The sequence below is a fragment of the Lygodium microphyllum genome, chromosome 5 (genome assembly GCF_053477565.2).
Source record: "Lygodium microphyllum isolate KBCC chromosome 5, Lygodium_microphyllum_v1.1.10, whole genome shotgun sequence".
NCBI classification, from domain to species: Eukaryota; Viridiplantae; Streptophyta; class Polypodiopsida; order Schizaeales; family Lygodiaceae; genus Lygodium; species Lygodium microphyllum.
The window spans coordinates 159,648,789-159,654,806 of record NC_141139.1 but is presented as its reverse complement, the minus strand read 5'-3'; positions in this window follow the sequence as shown (position 1 = coordinate 159,654,806).

Here is a 6,018-nt window from a genome sequence, read left to right as displayed (position 1 = left end):
ATCTTCTAAAGCTAAAGATAAGCCCCAAAGTACTAATTTAAATGCTAACTACAAATGGCCTCACATTGTTTGCTATCAATATGGGAAACCTCGACATGTTCATGCTAATTGTCATGTCAAGATGTCTTCCAAAGAGACTACTACTATAGATCTTTACAACATAGATGACATTCTAGATTACACACTCGATTGTATGACCAATTCACCTCAACAAGAGGTAGACAATGAAGAAGATCCATCATCAAGTAATTCCATTTCAATACATGCATTGCTTCATATGAAAGATTTTGCTAATGATTCTAATGTTAAATTTTTACATGGTGATGGTAGCTCACATGATTTTATTTCTGAGAAATCATTCAAAGGTTTACATTTAGAAACCACTCCATCTTTGTAAGATTAATAAGCTTTTCAAGAAATTCACTATATACCCTTAGTAAATTGAATGTAGATGAGCTTCGTATTATTGTAGTAACAAGACAAGTCATGCTTGCAAAATACCTTAAAGAGAGGAGTACAACTAGATCTCCACCATTGAGCTATAAGGCATCTAAGTCTAGCACTAAAGTTGCTTCAGCTAACCAAAACTCCTTCATATCTTGACCATGCACATCATTAATAGTATACCTCTATCACTCAAGTGTCTTTCATCTTTTTTGGGGGCCTTGCTTGGGAGAATTTTCATTAAATTTAGTGGTTTGGATTGTATAAATTTTGACTTTGAAAGATGGCCAAATTGTTTCCTCAGTTTCATGGAACAAATGGTGACACATAAGAACTAAAAGAATAAGAAACACCATGGATTTCTACAAAGAAAGTGTGATTTCTTGGTCGCTCCTTTACAATATTTTGATCTTATTTTAGGCATGCCATTACATCACCAATATAACCTTGATATTGACTATCGCTCTCATAAAATTTGTTTTCAATTTCAAGGGCAAACTATAACTTTGCAAAGTAATTAAGAGCTTGAGATGTTTCCTTTAATTGTTCATACACAAGCTAAATGTGCACTTAGAAAACATAGTAAAGATTGTATAATTTATGTGACCAAGATTGAGAAAATTCAATCTTTTACTCTTAGTTCCACACATAAACATTGTTTTGTAGGAGATTTAGATCACAAGATATAAATATTTCTTACAATTTCTCCTCCTCACATGGCACCTTATAGGCATAGCCCATTGCACCAAGAGGAAATACATAAACAAGTCATGAACATTTTGGACAAGGGCTCATTAGGCCTAGTTCTTTGCCCTTTAGATCACCTATACTTTTGGTTGATAAGAAAAACAAAACACGTAGAATGTGTAACGACTATCAAGCACTTAATAAAGTCACACTCAAAACTAGATACCCTATCTTGCATGTTGATGATTTACTAGATAAACTAAAAGAATCCAAAATTTTTAGTAAAATGGATGTAAAACATAGATATCTTCAAACTAAAATGGATTCAACTAACATAATTCAAATTTCTTTTTGTAGACAATTTGGTCACTAAGAGTTTGCTATGATGCCTTTTGGATTAGCAAATGTATATGCAACTTTTGCTAGGCTCATGAACAAATTTTTTATTGATAATCAACATTTCATCATTGTGTTTTTCAATGATATCTTGGTGTTTAGTAGATCAACATTTCATCAATGATATCTTGGTGTTTAGTAGATTTAAAAGTGAACACAAATAGCATCTAATAATCATTTCTATTTATTGTATTCATAAGCATCTTTATGCTTACAATGCTAATAGTACTTTCAGTCAAACCCAACTAGATGAGGGGGGTGGAGAATGTGGACCAAGCTAGGAAGTATATGATATAATTTGTGAAGGTAAGTAAGTGAGCAACATGATGTGATGATTTAAAACATTAGATGCTTGATAAGATCCAAATTCATTGGTAATTCTCCAAAGCCCTTGCATTAGAATATCTAATGGTTTTTATAGCATTAGAGTTGGGGAAATTACTTTGGACACATTGGACTTTGCTAACATTAGAGTTGGGAAAATTAATAGAGGTGAGCATCGACTCACTCAAGAAATGGTATTTGTGTCTAGTTTTCTACCTTAGATTACAAATGCACAACATAGCAAAGCAAGCAACAATACCAATTGTATCTAATATATTGTGGGGAATAATTATAAACCATATTGGGACAATACATTTCTATGCTAGGAGTACGTGTGAGGATCACCATAGGCAAGACATGGGGAGATTAACAGGCAAAGAGGCTCTCTTAATTGGCAAAACAAGTCCCTAAAGAGTGGACTAGAGCATATATGAAACCTCCTTGTGAATAGAGGCTCCCCGAATTGGTGAAGCATGCCCAAGAGTGGACTAAAGCACAAACAAAACATCTTTGTAAATAGAGGCTCTCCCAATAAGCAAAACAAGTCCCCAAAGGGTGGATTGAAGTAGGTACAAAACATCCATGTAAGTAGTGGGGCCAAACATGGCTACATATACACAACACGTATTCATCATCCATGTCTCTTCTCCCACATGACATGCAATCGTATTGCCCTTCTCGATAAAGATGCCTCACTAGGATTATGCAAGGTTGGTAAATAACCATCCTCCATTGCTAGGCCGCCCCCCCCCCCCCCCCCAAAGGACAGCTCTCGTGTGTTGCTTAGCCTCTACTTTTAGCATATTTAATGAGTATGTATGGGAACTAGGTCTAAGAGAATGGACATATATGTGGATGGGTAAGGATGGATGAGTTGGCACTCAAAAGAGGCTACCTACAATGTGTGAAATGTATCCCATAGGCAAAGAGGAGGGAGAGTGTCCAAGTTGAAAAGCTATAAATTCATGTACTTGTTCAGCCATTAAAAAATTATATTTCTACATTCTTCATATGAATGGCTCTCCTTCATACCCTCCATAATTTCATCAATTTTGGTATCAGAGCCGATGGTAGGTCAATCAAGAGAAGTCGCTCTTTTCCTCCTTTTTGGAGATTTTTATTTTGAAAAAAGTCTACAATCTCATCCTTATCACACTCTTCTTCTTCTTCCTCCACATTATCAATTACACTAGATTGAACATGCCTCTCGCTTGTCCTTTGTTGCTACATCTCAATCCCCTCTCCTACTACCAAACTCTCTCTTTGATCAAATAGTCATGTGCTATAAAACCTATCTTCTCATTCATGTCTTGTAGTTCCTTCCACTATTTTCCAACTCTAATCTCGGTTGATTCATTGGATGTTGTTTTAGTCCACAAAGCTAACTTCTCAAGTTTGGCCCTTATACTTACAATCCCACCACATATCTCATCACTATCATCAAACTATTCACTAATCATAGCCAAAATCGTGTAAAGACAAATTGTTTCTGCACTATTCTAACCCCTAGGAACATTAATACACCAATTTACACCATGAGCACATTTAGGATCGTCCCATTTTGGTTCAATCTTAGCTTTGAAAATAGTGCAGATCCAAGTCTGACAATTGGCATGGCAATTGGCAGATAGTGTAGATCTAAGTCTAACAATTGGGTTGAAATATATTGTTGTAAATGCACCAAAAGTCTTCAATGGTGGAGAAGATATAGACATGGTAGAGAGCTACCCCCACACACAAGTTGAAGAAGAAATCACAGCAAAAGAAGATGAAGCAATTGCCTTGTCAATGAAAGAGTTATCCACCTATTGTTGTTCGATGTCGTTAAAAATGCCTTGAAGGCTTGTGTCAACCTGTGTCTAGAAAATCGCCACCTTGTTCACAATCAATTTTCTTTCATTATCTTACCTCCTTCCCTTCATACTTTATACATCAAGATTTTTTTAAAAAGTTCATTTTCACACTATTTTCATCATTCAAATTGGCTTCTTGGGAATCCTTGTTCACACTTAAACTTGTTATTCACATTGCTTGCTTTCCTACATCGACTTGAATGAGGAAAATTGCATTCATATGAAACAGATTTTTAAACCCGTGTAATCTATCCAACCTCATTGAAATCCTCATATTGTAATTGGAGTTATACACTCTTGGGCATTTGTTTATAAGCCCAATAAGACCTCTACATCATGTCAACTCAAGACAGGATTTGGGTTCCACACTTAACAATAAAAAATGATGTATCTTCTTATGCGAAAGAGCTTAAGGGGCATTATCATTGGGAGTGGCACAACAAGCTTGGGAGAGAAACATGAAGAAGGCAACAAGAAATCATTGGGATATATAACACTAGGCTTAGGTGATGAATGCATACACCACATTGATGGTATTCTAAGTGCAAATACAGTAATGGGAGGAGCTAATTAAAGTCTTTGCCACAAAATCCAAGCATCTCAATGTGAACCTACCAATGAAACTTTATAATTTGAAGTTCAACCCAAAAGAAGATATCACAACTCACTTGAATAAGTACAAATGCATTAAACAATAATTGGCTATTCTAAAAAGAACACTAGATGAAGATGAAGCCAAACCTATTTTATTAGCAAGCTATGATGTAGATGGTCTTCAAAATTTAGTCGAAACATTATCTAATATGGAAGATTTTAAGCTGCATGACATTGAGACATCCTTGAGAGAGAGAGAGAGAGAGAGAGAGAGAGAGAGAGAGAGAGAGAGAGAGAGAGAGAGAGAGAGAGAGAGAGAGAGACAAAATTAAATCCAATCCACTAGGAGCACTACACCCACTACTTGAGACAATGTACTCATTACTCAAGAAACTCAAGGCTCAAATATAATCATTGTGGATTAACTAATCAAAGAAAAGAACAGTAGAAATAAAGGTAAATATCAATGTACAACTTGTAGATGCTTTGGTCATTTTGAGAGAGAGTGCTATTCTAACCAAGAAAACTATGCAAACAAGCTACTTCAAAATCATGATGTATCTACATCAAATGAATCCAATGATGTATCTCCATCTAGTGGATACCTATTTAAAATCCCACAGTCATAAAATCCATTGTTGGCACTAGTGATGTACCCAAAGGGACAAATCTTCTATTCAATTGAATGTCATTTGCTTACATATTGCTTTAGTCACACCACATACTTATGAGTATATAGGGTACTCAAGGGGGGCAATTTTATTTTGTAATCACATCCTTGATGACAATGGCAATTGGCAATGGCCAACTACACATCAAAGAGGGGGGGAGGGGGGAGGAGGGGATATTAGCATATTTGATGCATATATATGGGAACTAGGTCGAAGAGAATGGATAGATATGTGGATAGATAAGGATGGATGAGTTGGCACTCAAAAGAGGTTACCTACAATGTATGAAATATGTCCCATAGGCAAAGAGAAGGGAGAGTGTCCAAGCTAAAAAGTTATAAATTCATGTACTTGCTCAACCATTAAAAAATCATATTTCTTGCATAGATTCTTATTATGAATGGCTCTTTTTCATACCCTCCTTAAATTTTCCATCCACAAGTTGTGTCTCCTAGTGTTTTCTCTCTTCCATTGCTTTCTTTTCCTCCTCTTGGTACCTCTTCTTAGCTTTGATGGTAGCCACCTTAGCTTTCTTGATTTGTAACCTCTCATTTCTTCTCTCCTCCTATTAGTGCTTCAACTCTAGCTTCTCTACATTTTTTGCCCTCATGGACTACATGTATTGAACGGATGTGAGAATAAGTGAATGAGAATAGTTAACAAATGCTTATCCATTATTCTTATTGATGACAACATCCTTTCTTGGTACAAGTAAAGATCAAGCAAATTAGAGTTGATTCTTGTGTTGAATTGTTGCATTGTGCTTGGGTCCAAAGCGGGCTAAGGTGATTGGCTATTCACAGCCATACTTGATAAGAGTTCAACCACATTTCCTTCAAACTCCTCATGCATGGGGATATTGTGCAAGTCTTGGGTACAATCAAGCAAGTCTTGGATAGTTGACCTATCATCCACACTTAAAACCACCTCGTGAATATCCACATTGCTACATGGTATATTATTGTAGCCCAATACATCATGATTGAAGGGCCATATTCTAGTAGCATAGAATCTAGGATTTATGTTTGATCCAAAGCATACAATTTCTA